This window comes from Rhinoderma darwinii (assembly GCF_050947455.1).
Source record: "Rhinoderma darwinii isolate aRhiDar2 chromosome 5 unlocalized genomic scaffold, aRhiDar2.hap1 SUPER_5_unloc_3, whole genome shotgun sequence".
Taxonomy (NCBI): Eukaryota; Metazoa; Chordata; class Amphibia; order Anura; family Rhinodermatidae; genus Rhinoderma; species Rhinoderma darwinii.
The window spans coordinates 915,066-932,923 of NW_027461787.1; positions in this window are offsets into that span (position 1 = coordinate 915,066).

Sequence of the window (17,858 nt, forward strand, 5' to 3'; positions counted from 1 at the left end):
AGCAGAACTGCAGCAAGGCAGAAGCACGGCAGAAGCAGGCTGGAGCAAGCAGCAGTGGGGCCAGGAATCCAAAAGAATTACAAGCACTGAGGGAGAGCACAGGGCAGGTAATAAAGGGCAGGGGGCGGAGCTAACTCCGACAGACCAGGCCGCGATAGGCTCTCCCACTCCTGAGCCTGCCACCCTGGTTGGTGGGAGATGGTGTCAGTCGAACAGGTCTGGCCTCAGGTGTGGATTGATTAATCCCAGGAGTATAGCTAGATGAAGTACCTGGCAGATCCCTAACAGTAACAGTATGGGGGTATTATTCAGTCACTATGTGGTTATGGTGTGGTGGTATTATTCAGTCACTATGTGGTTATGGTGTGGAGGTATTATTCAGTAACAGTATGGGGGTATTATTCAGTCACTATGTGGTTATGATGTGGAGGTATTATTCAGTAACAGTATGGGTGTATTATTCAGTCACTATGTGGTTATGGTGTGGTGGAATTATTCAGTAACAGTATGGGGGTATTAATCAGTCACTATGTGGTTATGATGTGGTGGTATTATTACTTAGTAACAGTATGGGGGTATTATTCAGTCACTATGTGGTTATGGTGTGGAGGTATTATTCAGTAACAGTATGGGGGTATTATTCAGTCACTATGTGGTTCTGGTGTGGCGGTATTATTCAGTAACAGTATGGGGGTATTATTCAGTAACGGTATGCTGGTATTATTCAGTCACTATGAGGTTATGGTGTGGAGGTATTATTCAGTAACAGTATGGGGGTATTATTTAGTCACTATGTGGTTATGGTGTGGGGGTATTATTCAGTAACAGTATGGGGGTATTATTTAGTCACTATGTGGTTATGGTGTGGTGGTATTATTCAGTAACAGTATGGGGGTATTATTCAGTCACTATGTGGTTATGGTGTGGAGGTATTATTCAGTAACAGTATGGGGGTATTATTCAGTCACTATGTGGTTATGGTGTGGTGGTATTATTCAGTAACAGTATGGGGGTATTATTCAGTAATAGTATGGGGGTATTATACAGTCACTATGTGGTTATGGTGTGGTGGTATTATTCAGTAACAGTATGGGGGTATTATTCAGTAACGGTATGGGGGTATTATTCAGTCACTATGTGGTTATGGTGTGGTGGTATTATTCAGTAACAGTATGGGGGTATTATTCAGTAATAGTATGGGGGTATTATACAGTCACTATGTGGTTATGGTGTGGTGGTATTATTCAGTAACAGTATGGGGGTATTATTCAGTAACAGTATGGGTGTATTATTCAGTCACTATGTGGTTATGGTGTGGGGGTATTATTCAGTAACAGTATGGGGGTATTATTCAGTAACGGTATGGGGGTATTATTCAGTCACAATGTGGTTATGATGTGGTGGTATTATTCAGTAACAGTATGGGGGTATTATTCAGTAACGGTATGGGGGTATTATTCAGTCACTATGTGGTTATGGTGTGATGGTATTATTCAGTAACAGTATGGGGGTATTATTCAGTCACTATGTGGTTATGGTGTGGTGGTATTATTCAGTAACAGTATGGGGTATTATTCAGTCACTATGTGGTTATGGTGTGGTGGTATTATTCAGTAACAGTATGGGGGTATTATTCAGTCACTATGTGGTTATGGTGTGGTGGTATTATTCCGTAACAGTATGGGGGTATTATTCAGTCATTATGTGGTTATGTTGTGGTGGTATTATTCAGTATCAGTATTGGGTATTATTCAGTCACTATGTGGTTATGGTCTGGTGGTATTATTCAGTAACAGTATGGGGGTATTATTCAGTCTATGTGGTTATGGTGTGGTGGTATTATTCAGTAACAGTATGGGGGTATTATTCAGTCACTATGTGGTTATGTTGTGGGGGTATTATTCAGTAACAGTATGGGGGTATTATTCAGTCACTATGTGGTTATGATGTGGCGGTATTATTCAGTAACAGTATGGTGGTATTATTCAGTCACTATGTGGTTATGGTGTGGTGGCATTATTCAGTATCAGTATGGGGTATTATTCAGTCACTATGTGATTATGGTGTGGCGGTATTATTCAGTAACAGTATGGGGGTATTATTCAGTCACTATGTGGTTATGGTGTGGAGGAATTATTCAGTAACAGTATGGGGGTATTATTCAGTCACTATGTGGTTATGGTGTGGGGGTATTATTAAGTAACAGTATAGGGGTATTATTCAGTCACTATGTGGTTATGGTGTGGTGGTATTAGTCAGTCACTATGTGGTTATGGTGTGGGGGTATTATTTAGTAACAGTATGGGGGCATTATTCAGTCACTATGTGGTTATGGTGTGGTGGTATTATTCAGTAACAGTATGGAGGTATTATTCAGTAACAGTATGGGTGTATTACTCAGTCACTATGTGGTTATGGTGTGGCGGTATTATTCCGTAACAGTATAGGGGTATTATTCAGTCACTATGTGGTTATGGTGTGGCGGTATTATTCAGTAACAGTATGGGGGTATTATTCAGTCACTATGTGGTTATGGTGTGGTGGTATTATTCAGTAACAGTATGGAGGTATTATTCAGTAACAGTATGGGTGTATTACTCAGTCACTATGTGGTTATGGTGTGGCGGTATTATTCCGTAACAGTATAGGGGTATTATTCAGTCACTATGTGGTTATGGTGTGGCAGTATTATTCAGTAACAGTATAGGGGTATTATTCAGTCACTATGTGGTTATGGTGTGGTAGTATTAGTCAGTATCAGTATGGGGTATTATTCAGTCACTATGTGGTTATAATGTGGTGGTATTATTCACTAACAGTATGGGGGTATTATTCAGTCACTATGTGGCTATGATGTGGAGGTATTATTCAGTAACAGTATGCGGGTACTATTCAGTCACTTTGCGGTTATGGTGTGGGGGTATTATTCATTAACAGTATGGGGGTATTATTCAGTCACTATGTGGTTATGATGTGGAGGTAATATTCAGTAACAGTATGGGGGTATTATTCAGTCACTGTGTGGTTATGGTGTGGTGGTATTATTCAGTAACAGTATGGGGGAATTATTCAGTCACTATGTAGTTATGGTGTGGTGGTATTATTCAGTAACAGTATTGGGGTATTATTCAGTCTATGTGGTTATGGTGTGGAGGTATTATTCAGTAACAGTATGGGGGTATTATTTAGTCACTATGTGGTTATGATGTGGAGGTAATATTCAGTAACAGTATGGGGGTATTATTCAGTCACTGTGTGGTTATGGTGTGGGGGTAGTATTCAGTAACAGTATGGGGGTATTATTCAGTAACAGTATGGGGGTATTATTTAGTTACTATGTGGTTATGGTGTGGAGGTATTATTCAGTAACAGTATGGAGGTATTATTCAGTCACTGTGGTTATGGTGTGGTGGTATTATTCAGTAACAGTATGGGGGTATTATTCAGTCACTATGTGGTTATGGTGTGGTGATATTATTCAGTAGCAGTATGGGGGTATTATTCAGTCACTATGTGGTTATGGTGCGGTGGTATTATTCAGTAATAGTACGGGGGTATTATTCAGTCACTATGTGGTTATGGTTTGGTGGTATTATTCACTAACAGTATGGGGGTATTAGTCAGTCACTAAGTGGTTATGGTGTGGGGGTATTATTCAGTATCAGTATGGGGATATTATTCAGTCACTATGTGGTTATGGTGTGGTGATATTATTCAGTAACGGTATGGGGGTATTATTCAGTCACTATGTGGTTATGGTGTGGCGGTATTATTCAGTAACAGTATGGGGGTATTATTCAGTCACTATGTGGTTATGGTGTGGCGGTATTATTCAGTAACAGTATGGGGGTATTATTCAGTCACTATGTGGTTATGATGTGGGGGTATTAGTCAGTATCAGTATGGGGATATTATTCAGTCACTATGTGGTTATGGTGTGGCGGTATTATTCAGTAACAGTATGGGGGTATTATTCAGTCACTATGTGGTTATGGTGTGGCGGTATTATTCAGTAAAAGTATGGGGGTATTATTCAGTCACTATGTGGTTATGATGTGGGGGTATTAGTCAGTATCAGTATGGGGATATTATTCAGTCACTATGTGGTTATGGTGTGGCGGTATTATTCAGTAACAGTATGGGGGTATTATTCAGTCACTATGTGGTTATGGTGTGGCGGTATTATTCAGTAAAAGTATGGGGGTATTATTAAGTCGCTATGTGGTTATGGTGTGGAGGTAAAATTCAGTAACAGTATGGGGGTATTTTCGTGAGTTCCACTCCTGTAATCCAAAGGGTTTTGAGGTACGTGGAATTGACAAGATCTCTTTGGGCTGTAGAGGTGGGGATGTACGTGTGGCGTTATTAAGAAAAGAGATGAAGTGGATCACGTTACTTAATACTGTAGCTCCATCTGGCTTAAATGAAGCCACTAGTTTTAGGCCTTTCTTGTAATCTTTTTAACCATGCGTGAATTTTAATTTCTCTAGGGTTTTTTTCTTGTGTTTTATACTTACTTTTGTATATTGCAGTTTATCTTGTCCAGTGAGTGGGTCTACTTCTCTATATGTCTACGAGGATCGCATATGGCCTTTATTGCAAACCAGAAGTGGAGAAGTTATACACATATTATAACTCTGATGTATTGTGTATTTGTTGTATCATTTCTGCCAATGTGTGTATTTTTCTAAAAAAACTTTTTTGGAGCGATTGCTGCGTTTTTCAACTAACTATATAAGAATATATTTCTATTTATATATGTATTTTTCATATATATTGTGTAGCACTTTATATCTATTTTTGGTATATTTGATGTTGCAGCACTTTGTACATCCATTAATGTATCTATATGTGTGTATTTTTGCCGATATTGTGGATTCCATTGTATTATTATATTTTGGGTTCCACTTTGTCGGCTTTCCATCTGTTATATATAGTGGGATATATAGGATGGAGTATATTGATGTATTTTAAACATTTTGATGTATTTTGTTTCATGTATATTTATTTATATATATATATATGTATTCACTTGTCACTATTTCATTATTTAATTTTTGTACCATGTACATTTATTTCTTATAGGGTGTTTGGGAATTGCCCATTCACATTCATGTATATCACTTTTCGCACGATGTATTATATTTATTATTTTATTGAAATGTCCCCCCCCCCCCTCCTTATTTATATCTGCTTCACTTTACTGGATCACAGTCCACTTACTTTTTCCTTTTGTGCACAGTCTTGTTGTATGTCCCCAGTCCTTTTTTAATTTTATTATTTTTAGTTACGTGACCCCCGGTATTTTGTGTATTTTTTACATCCTGTTCTATCTATATGTACCCTCTATTGCTAGATTTCGTTGAATATATTGCATTCTCGTAGTTACTCCCCACTCCTAAACTGCCATTGTGTTAGTTTTGTTTTATGTTGTCTCCCCTGTGGTGTCCGCACAGACGCTCGGCTGCGCATGCGCAGTGTGGCCTACATCCGGGAGTGCCGCTTAGCGTCTTACGTCGCTATGGTGATCTTTCATCATGCGGCGTCCTCTCCATCTGACGCGCGGCGCGTCCCGTGATGTGGGCGTCACTGGGCGTGTGTTCTGAGCGCCGATTTGCGCTCATCACAGGTGAGCCTAACTTTATGTCCTCTATTTATAACCCTGGAGTACCATTTTAAATTAGCCTCCTGACGAAGCCGGTCTATCGGGCGAAACGCGCGTCGAGGCGCTTGTTCACCCAGATCTTCTGATCCTCCACGCTCTTTCAACATGTCTCAGGGTATGTGTATGTGCTTTTGCTAAACCTATACTGACCTTTGGGCTATATTGTCTAACTTTGGCAGCTGCATTTTTCTATAGCTATTTGAGCTACACTATCTCTTGTTATACGTCAATAGCTACACTCTTTTCTTGTGCTGACTCCTATCTAGCAGTATACATATATCTATTTTTTTATACTGCGTTGTCTTTATACGTATTATTGTATACATATCGATTTAGCTGCACCCTTTCTGTGTTGGCTCTGACGTATTATCATTTTATGCATGCTGCCACATGTTATCCTGCCCTCCCTTTTTTGTATAGGTTCTGATATTGTACAGGCCACCTTCTCATTTTTATTTGCTACATGTGGGATTTATATTACACACCCCTGGGCTTGTGTTATTATTGGATATTATTCGAGCGTGTGAGTGATCATTAGTATATGGTTGATTCTGTTGGTCATGGTCTTTTCCATCTGACCCTGCTGTATATGTCTCCGTATATGCTGTATTATTTCTCTTTTTCTATTACTGTGTTATTTTGTCATTATATTTAATAAAGATATTTTTTGTGCTTTTTATATTGAGTACAATATTTTCTTAAGGGATTTGTCCCATTTGGTTCGTTGTTAGGTTCTATTGCTATAGGGGACCCCACTACATGCCATTTCTATGGTGCGAGGTTTTTGGTTAGGTTGTCTTGACTATTCTTGTCTGTGTTTACAGAAAATACCTCAGGATTTATGGATTTCAGGAAAAGAGATAAGGATTGGATTACACAACTCGGTACCATATTCGGAGAGAATTCAGCAGTGACTACAGAAAGTAGTAACATTAAGGGCTTGAAACTTAAAATACGTGATCTTCTCAAAAAACGCACCAAGGTTTGGTGGAACAAGGCAGCCTTGGAAAATTATCTGCAGAAAGATATTATACCTCGCGGCCTACGCCTGCAGGTGTTCCCCACTTTGGATACGGAAGATCCTTCTTTTGTTGCGAAATGGGAAGATTCCCTTACTAAATGTTCGCGCACGCTTATTGAGCTGCTCATTGGGGCAGATCGTAGAACCCTCGACTCTATGGAAAAGGAAATTGATTCCCTTAAGGAAAAGATACATCAATCTCTTAGTACAGAAGAGCTTGGCACTTTTGATAAGGCATTGGAGGAGGAGCTGAAAAAGTGGGAGAGAGAGATACAAGATCTTAAAATCAGAAAATTCCAGCGCGATTTGGGTGATTTCCAGTCAAATAAAATCTACCGTTGGCATACCAAAAGGGATAGAGCTCGGTCCTTGTCCCGTTCTGTCTCTTCTGCTTCTCTTGTATCTGAAGAAGAATGTGGCGGTTTTTTAGACAAACCTCAGGCCACGGGAGATGGAGACCCCCTGTTCGACCCCAGAACCCCGGCAGTCAAAAGAAAGACCAGAGGGGTATTCAACAGGGACAAGAGAAACAGGAGGCTCTAAAGGTAATTAACCTCTCTTCCCATACTTTGTCGTCCTCCCAAATTAATGTTTTGCAAAAGGGTCTGTCCTTTTCCCCTACGGGTAAATTTGATCTCTTTACCACTATTAAGGATTTGGCTCTTTTTTCTAGAAAACTACTGTTTAAAAAACATTTTGGTAGAAGGGACTATAGTGCTGCTATGGGTTCCCCGGCAGAGAGACAGGCATTTGATGCCCTTCTATCACTTCTAGAGGAACAGGAGGCTCACATTGATCCTAGACTTCCAATGCATCTGTGCCGCCGCTCCCAACATTTCCCCCCTTTCACTCTATGCCCCTCAGTGGATATTTTTTTCAAACTAGTCAAGAAGGATCTTGAAAGTATTTCCGAGTCTAGGACATCATGCAATCTCAATTATAAGGAGAGGCAGGCTGTTCTGGAACTTAGAAAACTCAGGGATGTTATTATCAAACCAGCTGATAAGGGGGGCAATGTTGTATTATGGCCGGCACAGATGTATGAATGTGAGGCCTTTCGTCAACTAGATATGAGCCAATGTTACCGTAGGTTACCATCGGATCCTACGCTAGCCTTTAAAGCAGAACTAGATAGTTTATTGCAACGTGGTGTGGATTCAAATATTATCAACTCCAAATTAAGAGATGGTCTTTCCGTGGACTTTCCCATTAAGCCCACTTTTTATTTACTGCCTAAAGTGCATAAAAATGTCATCTGCCCTCCTGGGCGCCCAATAGTGTCAGGGATTGGAGGCTTATGTGAGAACATCTGCAGATTCGTGGATTTTTATCTACAGAAATGTGTGGAAACTTTGCCGTCATATATTAGGGATACCACGGATATGTTGCAACGTCTTGATGGGCTGTATCTTGAGGATGACATGCTTCTTGTTACATGTGACGTGGAGTCCCTGTACACATCTATATGCCATGACCACGGGATCCGAGCATCTAGACATTTTTTACAGATGACCAATCATGACCCGGATCTTGTTGAGTTTATTCTATGCCTTCTCGACTTTGCACTAACACACAATTTTTTTGTATTTAAGGACCGTCTCTTCCTACAGCTCCAGGGCACAGCAATGGGGGCCACTTGTGCGCCCTCATATGCTAATTTGTTCTTGGGGCTGTGGGAGTGGGAGACTGTGCAGCAGACTCCGGGTCATGATTCAGTGCTCCTGTGGTCACGGTATATAGATGATATTCTATTCATCTGGCAGGGCTCCACGTCTAGCTTGGAATCTTTCCTCAATTCCCTTAATAGGAATGATATCAACATCAAATTGACGTGGCAGTTTAGCTTCACTTGCGTTGACTTTCTGGATATCAGGATTTGCAGAGATAATAGCGGTTTTATTTCTACCGATATTTTCAGAAAAAAAACTTCTACAAATGCCCTCCTCCATGCTACGTCTGCCCACTACCCAAAGGTTACAACATCCATACCCGTGGGCCAGTTTTTGAGGGCAAAGCGTATCTGCTCCAGTGACAGCAACTTTGAGCGTCAGGCTTTGGATCTTACAGCCAGATTCAAGAGTCGTGGGTACAGTCAGAGGGTCATTAAGAAAGGCTATCTAAGAGCTAAAAACTCAACTCGCGATGGACTTCTGGTGAGTAGACCCAAGAGACACAAAATAGATCAGAATGTCAGATTTATCACTACTTTCAACCCTCATTGGACTGAGATTCGTGATATTTTGCAAAAGCACTGGCGGGTCCTTCTTACTGATCGCGACTTGGCAGGGGTCTTACCCAGTTATCCCTCCATTACTTGGAGGCGGTCTAAAAATCTTAAGGACCTTCTGACTGCGAGTCACTATATTCCTAGTGCTCCCCCCAACCCGTTTGGGAGTAGAGGCCCTCCTTGGGGCTCGTATAACTGCGGCCATTGTTCTGCCTGTAAATATATTCTACGTACCTCTAACTTTTATAGCTCAAGTGGAAGGAAAGATTATAAAATTGTCTACCACATCACGTGTAATACCGTGACTGTGGTGTACTTTGCTACCTGTCCGTGTGGGCTTATTTATGTTGGTATGACTACCAGGCAATTGAAGGTGCGGGTGCTGGAACACGTGAGTAAGATTAAATCGGCACTTACTGTCGTGGACATTGATAAACTCCAGCCTGTTGCCCGGCATTTTCGCGAGTTCCACTCCTGTAATCCAAAGGGTTTTGAGGTACGTGGAATTGACAAGATCTCTTTGGGCTGTAGAGGTGGGGATGTACGTGTGGCGTTATTAAGAAAAGAGATGAAGTGGATCACGTTACTTAATACTGTAGCTCCATCTGGCTTAAATGAAGCCACTAGTTTTAGGCCTTTCTTGTAATCTTTTTAACCATGCGTGAATTTTAATTTCTCTAGGGTTTTTTTCTTGTGTTTTATACTTACTTTTGTATATTGCAGTTTATCTTGTCCAGTGAGTGGGTCTACTTCTCTATATGTCTACGAGGATCGCATATGGCCTTTATTGCAAACCAGAAGTGGAGAAGTTATACACATATTATAACTCTGATGTATTGTGTATTTGTTGTATCATTTCTGCCAATGTGTGTATTTTTCTAAAAAAACTTTTTTGGAGCGATTGCTGCGTTTTTCAACTAACTATATAAGAATATATTTCTATTTATATATGTATTTTTCATATATATTGTGTAGCACTTTATATCTATTTTTGGTATATTTGATGTTGCAGCACTTTGTACATCCATTAATGTATCTATATGTGTGTATTTTTGCCGATATTGTGGATTCCATTGTATTATTATATTTTGGGTTCCACTTTGTCGGCTTTCCATCTGTTATATATAGTGGGATATATAGGATGGAGTATATTGATGTATTTTAAACATTTTGATGTATTTTGTTTCATGTATATTTATTTATATATATATATATGTATTCACTTGTCACTATTTCATTATTTAATTTTTGTACCATGTACATTTATTTCTTATAGGGTGTTTGGGAATTGCCCATTCACATTCATGTATATCACTTTTCGCACGATGTATTATATTTATTATTTTATTGAAATGTCCCCCCCCCCCCTCCTTATTTATATCTGCTTCACTTTACTGGATCACAGTCCACTTACTTTTTCCTTTTGTGCACAGTCTTGTTGTATGTCCCCAGTCCTTTTTTAATTTTATTATTTTTAGTTACGTGACCCCCGGTATTTTGTGTATTTTTTACATCCTGTTCTATCTATATGTACCCTCTATTGCTAGATTTCGTTGAATATATTGCATTCTCGTAGTTACTCCCCACTCCTAAACTGCCATTGTGTTAGTTTTGTTTTATGTTGTCTCCCCTGTGGTGTCCGCACAGACGCTCGGCTGCGCATGCGCAGTGTGGCCTACATCCGGGAGTGCCGCTTAGCGTCTTACGTCGCTATGGTGATCTTTCATCATGCGGCGTCCTCTCCATCTGACGCGCGGCGCGTCCCGTGATGTGGGCGTCACTGGGCGTGTGTTCTGAGCGCCGATTTGCGCTCATCACAGGTGAGCCTAACTTTATGTCCTCTATTTATAACCCTGGAGTACCATTTTAAATTAGCCTCCTGACGAAGCCGGTCTATCGGGCGAAACGCGCGTCGAGGCGCTTGTTCACCCAGATCTTCTGATCCTCCACGCTCTTTCAACATGTCTCAGGGTATGTGTATGTGCTTTTGCTAAACCTATACTGACCTTTGGGCTATATTGTCTAACTTTGGCAGCTGCATTTTTCTATAGCTATTTGAGCTACACTATCTCTTGTTATACGTCAATAGCTACACTCTTTTCTTGTGCTGACTCCTATCTAGCAGTATACATATATCTATTTTTTTATACTGCGTTGTCTTTATACGTATTATTGTATACATATCGATTTAGCTGCACCCTTTCTGTGTTGGCTCTGACGTATTATCATTTTATGCATGCTGCCACATGTTATCCTGCCCTCCCTTTTTTGTATAGGTTCTGATATTGTACAGGCCACCTTCTCATTTTTATTTGCTACATGTGGGATTTATATTACACACCCCTGGGCTTGTGTTATTATTGGATATTATTCGAGCGTGTGAGTGATCATTAGTATATGGTTGATTCTGTTGGTCATGGTCTTTTCCATCTGACCCTGCTGTATATGTCTCCGTATATGCTGTATTATTTCTCTTTTTCTATTACTGTGTTATTTTGTCATTATATTTAATAAAGATATTTTTTGTGCTTTTTATATTGAGTACAATATTTTCTTAAGGGATTTGTCCCATTTGGTTCGTTGTTAGGTTCTATTGCTATAGGGGACCCCACTACATGCCATTTCTATGGTGCGAGGTTTTTGGTTAGGTTGTCTTGGGGGTATTATTCAGTCACTATTTGGTTATGGTGTGGTGGTATTATTCAGTAACAGTATGGGGGTATTATTTAGTCACTATGTAGTTATGTTGGAGGTATTATTCAGTAACAGTATGGGGGTATTATTCAATCACTATGTGGTTATGGTGTGGAGGTATTATTCAGTAACAGTATGGGGGTATTATTCAGTAATAGTATGGGGGTATTATTTAGTCACTATGTGGTTATGGTGTGGAGGTATTAGTCAGTAACAGTATGGGGGTATTAGTTAGTCACCATGTAGTTATAATGTGGAGGTATTATTCAGTAACAGTATGGTGGTATTACTCAGTCACTATGTGGTTATGGTGTGGTGGTATTATTCAGTAACTGTATGGTGGTATTATTCAGTTACTATGTGGTTATGATGTGGGTGTATTATTCAGTAACAGTATGGGGGTATTAGTCAGTCACTATGTGGTTATGGTGTGGTGGTATTATTCTGTAACAGTATGATGGTATTATTCAGTCACTATGTGGTTATGGTGTGGTGGTATTATTCAGTAACAGTATGGGGGTATTATTCAGTCACTATATGGTTATGGTGTGGAGGTATTATTCAGTAACAGTATGATGGTATTATTCAGTCACTATGTGGTTATGGTGTGGTGGTATTATTCAGTAACAGTATGGGGGTATTATTCAGTCACTATGTGGTTATGGTGTGGAGGTATTATTCAGTAACAGTATGGGGGTATTATTCAGTAACAGTATGGGGGTATTATTCAGTCACTATGTGGTTATGGTGTGGAGGTATTATTCAGTAACAGTATGGTGGTATTATTCAGTCACTATGTGGTTATGGTGTGGTGGTATTATTCAGTAACAGTATGATGGTATTATTCAGTCACTATGTGGTTATGGTGTCGAGGTATTATTCAGTAACAGTATGGGTATATTATTAAGTCACTGTGTGTGGTTATGGTGTGGTGGTATTATTCAGTAACAGTATGGGGGTATTATTTAGTCACTATGTGGTTATGATGTGGAGGTAATATTCAGTAACAGTATGGGGGTATTATTCAGTCACTGTGTGGTTATGGTGTGGGGGTATTATTCAGTAACAGTATGGGGGTATTATTCAGTAACAGTATGGGGGTATTAGTCAGTCACTAAGTGGTTATGGTGTGGTGGTATTATTCAGTAACAGTTTGGGGGTATTATTCAATCACTATGTGGTTATGGTGTGGTGGTATTATTCAGTAACAGTATGGGGTATTAATCAGTCACTATGTGGTTATGATGTGGTGGTATTATTCTGTAACAGTATGATGGTATTATTCAGTCACTATGTGGTTATGATGTGGTGGTATTATTCAGTAACAGTATGGTGGTATTATTCAGTAGCAGTATGGGGGTATTTTTCAGTCACTATGTGGTTATGATGTGGTGGTATTATTCAGTAACAGTATGGGGGTATTATTCAGTCACTATGTGGTTATGGTGTGGTGGTATTATTCAGTTACAGTATGGGGGTATTATTCAGTCACTATGTGGTTATGGTGTGGTATTATTCAGTAACAGTATGGGGGTATTATTCAGTCCCTATGTGGTTATGGTGTGGTGGTATTATTCAGTAACGGTATGGAGGTATTATTCAGTCACTATGTGGTTATGGTGTGGGGGTATTATTCAGTATCAGTATGGGGGTATTATTCAGTCACTATGTGGTTATGGTGTGGCGGTATTATTCAGTAACAGTATGGGGGTATTATTAAGTCGCTATGTGGTTATGGTGTGGAGGTAAAATTCAGTAACTGTATGGGGGAATTATTCAGTCACTATGGGGTTATGGTGTGGAGGTATTATTCAGTAACAGTATGGGGTATTATTCAGTCACTATGTGGTTATGGTGTGGAGGTATTATTCAGTAACAGTATGGGGGTATTATTCAGTAACAGTATGGGGGTATTATTTAGTCACTATGTGGTTACGGTGTGGAGGTATTAGTCAGTAACAGTATGGGGGTATTAGTTAGTCACTATGTGGTTATAATGTGGAGGTATTATTCAGTAACAGTATGGTGGTATTATTCAGTCACTATGTGGTTATGATGTGGGGTTATTATTCAGTAACAGTATGGGGGTATTAGTCAGTCACTGTGGTTATAATGTGGAGGTATTATTCAGTAACAGTATGGTGGTATTATTCAGTCACTATGTGGTTATGATGTGGGGTTATTATTCTGTAACAGTATGGGGATATTTTTCAGTCACTGTGTGGTTATAGTGTGGTGGTATTATTCAGTAACAGTATGGGGGTATTATTCAGTCACTGTGTGGTTATGGTGTGGGAGTATTATTCAGTAACAGCATGGGGGTATTATTCAGTCACTATGTGGTTATGGTGTGGTGGTATTATTCAGTCACTATGTGGTTATGGTGTGGAGGTATTATTCAGTAACAGCATGGGGGTATTATTCAGTCACTATGTGGTTATGGTGTGGAGGTATTATTCAGTAACAGTATGGGGATATTTTTCAGTCACTGTGTGGTTATGGTGTGGTGGTATTTTTCAGTCACTGTGTGGTTATGGTGAGGGGGTATTATTCAGTAACAGTATGGGGGTATTATTCAGTTATGGTGTGGGAGTATTATTCAGTAACAGTATGGGGGTATTATTCAGTCACTATGTGGTTATGGTGTGGAGGTATTATTCAGTAACAGTATGATGGTATTATTCAGTCACTATGTGGTTATGGTGTGGAGGTATTATTCAGTAACAGTATGGGGATATTATTCAGTCACTGTGTGGTGGTATTATTCAGTAACAGTATGTGGGTATTATTCATTCACTGTGTGGTTATGGTGTTGGAGTATTATTCAGTAACAGTATGGGGGTATTATTCAGTCACTATGTGGTTATGGTGTTGGAGTATTAGTCAGTAACAGTATGGGGGTATAAGTCAGTCACTATGTGGTTATGGTGTGGTGGTATTATTCAGTAACAGTATGGGGTTATTATTCAGTAACAGTATGGGGGTATTATTCAGTCACTATGTGGTTATGGTGTGGAGGTATTATTCAGTAACAGTATGGGGATATTTTTCAGTCACTGTGTGGTTATGGTGTGGTGGTATTTTTCAGTCACTGTGTGGTTATGGTGTGGGGGTATTATTCAGTAACAGTATGGGGGTATTATTCAGTTATGGTGTGGGAGTATTATTCAGTAACAGTATGGGGGTATTATTCAGTCACTATGTGGTTATGGTGTGGAGGTATTATTCAGTAACAGTATGCTGGTATTATTCAGTCACTATGTGGTTATGGTGTGGTGGTATTATTCAGTAACAGTATGGGGATATTATTCAGTCACTGTGTGGTTATGGTGTGGTGGTATTATTCAGTAACAGTATGGGGGTATTATTCAGTTACTGTGTGGTTATGGTGTGGAGGTATTCAGTAACAGTATGGGGGTATTATTCAGTCACTATGTGGTTATGGTGTGGTGGTATTATTCAGTAACAGTATGGGGTATTAGTCAGTCACTATGTGGTTATGATGTGGAGGTATTATTCAGTAACAGTATGGGGGTATTATTCAGTCACTATGTGGTTATGGTGTGGGGGTATTATTCAGTATCAGTATGGGGGTATTATTCAGTCACTATGTGGTTATGGTATGGCGGTATTATTCAGTAACAGTATGGGGGTATTATTCAGTAACAGTATGGTGGTATTATGCAGTCACTATGTTGTTATGGTGTGGCGGTATTATTCAGTAACAGTATGGTGGTATTATTCAGTCACTATGTGGTTTTGGTGTGGTGGTATTATTCAGTAACAGTATGGGGGTATTATTCAGTCACTATGTGGTTATGGTATGGCGGTATTATTCAGTAACAGTATGGAGGTATTATTCAGTCACTATGTGGTTATGGTGTGGGGGTATTATTCAGTAACAGTATGGGGGTATTATTCAGTCACTATGTGGTTATGGTGTGGCGGTATTATTCAGTAACAGTATGAGGTATTAGTAAGTCACTATGTGGTTATGGTGTGGCGGTATTATTCAGTAACAGTATGGTGGTATTATTCAGTATCAGTATGGTGGTATTAGTCAGTCACTATGTGGTTATGGTGTGGGGGTATTATTCAGTAACAGTATGGGGGTATTATTCAGTCACTATGTGGTTATGGTGTGGAGGTATTATTCAGTAACAGTATGAGGATATTAGTCAGTCACTATGTGGTTTTGGTGTGGGGGTATTATTCAGTAACAGTATGGGGTATTACTCAGTCACTATGTGGTTATAGTGTGGAGGTATTATATAGTAACAGTATGGGGGTATTATTCAGTAACAGTATGGAGGTATTATACAGTAACAGTATGGGGGTATTATTCAGTAACAGTATGGGGGTATTATTCAGTAATAGTATGGGGGTATTATTCAGTAACAGTATGGGGGTATTATTCAGTAACAGTATGGGGGTATTATTCAGTAAAAGTATGGGGTATTATACAGTAACAGTATGGGGGTATTATTCAGTAACAGTATGGGGGTATTATTCAGTAACAGTATGGGGGTATTATTCAGTAAAAGTATGGGGTATTATACAGTAACAGTATGGGGGTATTATTCAGTAACTGTATGGGGGTATTATTCAGTAACAGTATGGGGGTATTATTCAGTAAATGTATGGGGGTATTATTCAGTAACAGTATGGGGGTATTATTCAGTCACTATGTGGTTATGGCGTGGCGGTATTATTCAGTAACAGTATGGCGGTATTATTCAGTAACAGTATGGGGGTATTCTTCAGTAACAGTATGGTGGTATTATTCATTCACTGTGGTTATGGTGTGGTGATATTATTCAGTTACAGTATGGTGGTATTATTCAGTTACAGTATGGGGGTATTATTCAGTAACAGTATGGGGGTATTATTCAGTCACTATGTGCTTATGGTGTGGAGGTATTATTCAGTAACAGTATGGGGGAATTATTCAGTCACTATGTGGTTATGGTGTGGAGGTATTATTTAGTAACAGTATGGGGGTATTATTCAGTCACTATGTGGTTATGGTGTGGTCATATTATTCAGTAACAGTATGGGGGTATTGTTCAGTCCTTATGTGGTTATGGTGTGGTGGTATTATTCAGTAACAGTATGGAGGTATTATTCAGTCACTATGTGGTTATGGTGTGGAGGTATTATTCAGTAACAGTATGGGGGTATTATTCGGTCACTATGTGGTTATGGTGTGGTGGTATTATTTAGTAACAGTATGGCGGTATTATTCAGTCACTATGTGGTTATGGTGTGGTGGTATTATTCAGTAACAGTATGGGGGTATTATTCAGTCTATGTGGTTATGGTGTGGTGGTATTATTCAGTCACTATGTGGTTATGGTGTGGAGGTATTATTCAGTAACAGTATGGGGGTATTAGTCAGTCACTATGTGGTTATGGTGTGGCAGTATTATTCAGTAACAGTATGGGGGTATTATTCAGTCACTATGTGGTTATGGTGTGGGGTATTATTCAGTAACAGTATGGGGGTATTATTCAGTCACTATGTGGTTATGGTGTGGAGGTATTATTCAGTAACATTATGGTCGTATTATTCAGTCACTATATGGTTATGGTGTGGAGGTATTATTCAGTAACAGTATGGGGGTATTATTCAGTCACTATGTAGTTATGGTGTGGTGGTATTATTCAGTATCAGTATGGGGGTATTATTCAGTCACTATGTGGTTATGGTGTGGCGGTATTATTCAGTATCAGTATGGGGGTATTATTCAGTCTTTATGTGGTTATGGTGTGGTGGTATTATTCAGTAACATTATTGGGGTATTATTCAGTCACTATGTGGTTATGGTGTGGGGGTATTATTAAGTAACTGTGTGGAGGTATTATTCAGTCACTATGTTGTGATAGTGTGGAGGTATTATTCAGTAACAGTATGGATGTATTATTCAGTCACTATGTGGTTATGGTGTGGTGGTATTATTCAGTAACAGTATGGGGGTATTATTCAGTAACAGTATGGGGGTATTATTCAGTCACTATGTGGTTATGGTGTGGTGGTATTAGTCAGTAACAGTATGGGGGTATTATTCAGTCACTATGTGGTTATGGTGTGGTGGTATTAGTCAGTAACAGTATGGGGGTATTATTCAGTCACTATGTGGTTATGGTGTGGTGGTATTATTCAGTAACAGTATGGGGGTATTATTCAGTAACAGTATGGGGGTATTATTCAGTAACAGTATGGGGGTATTATTCAGTAACAGTATGGGGGT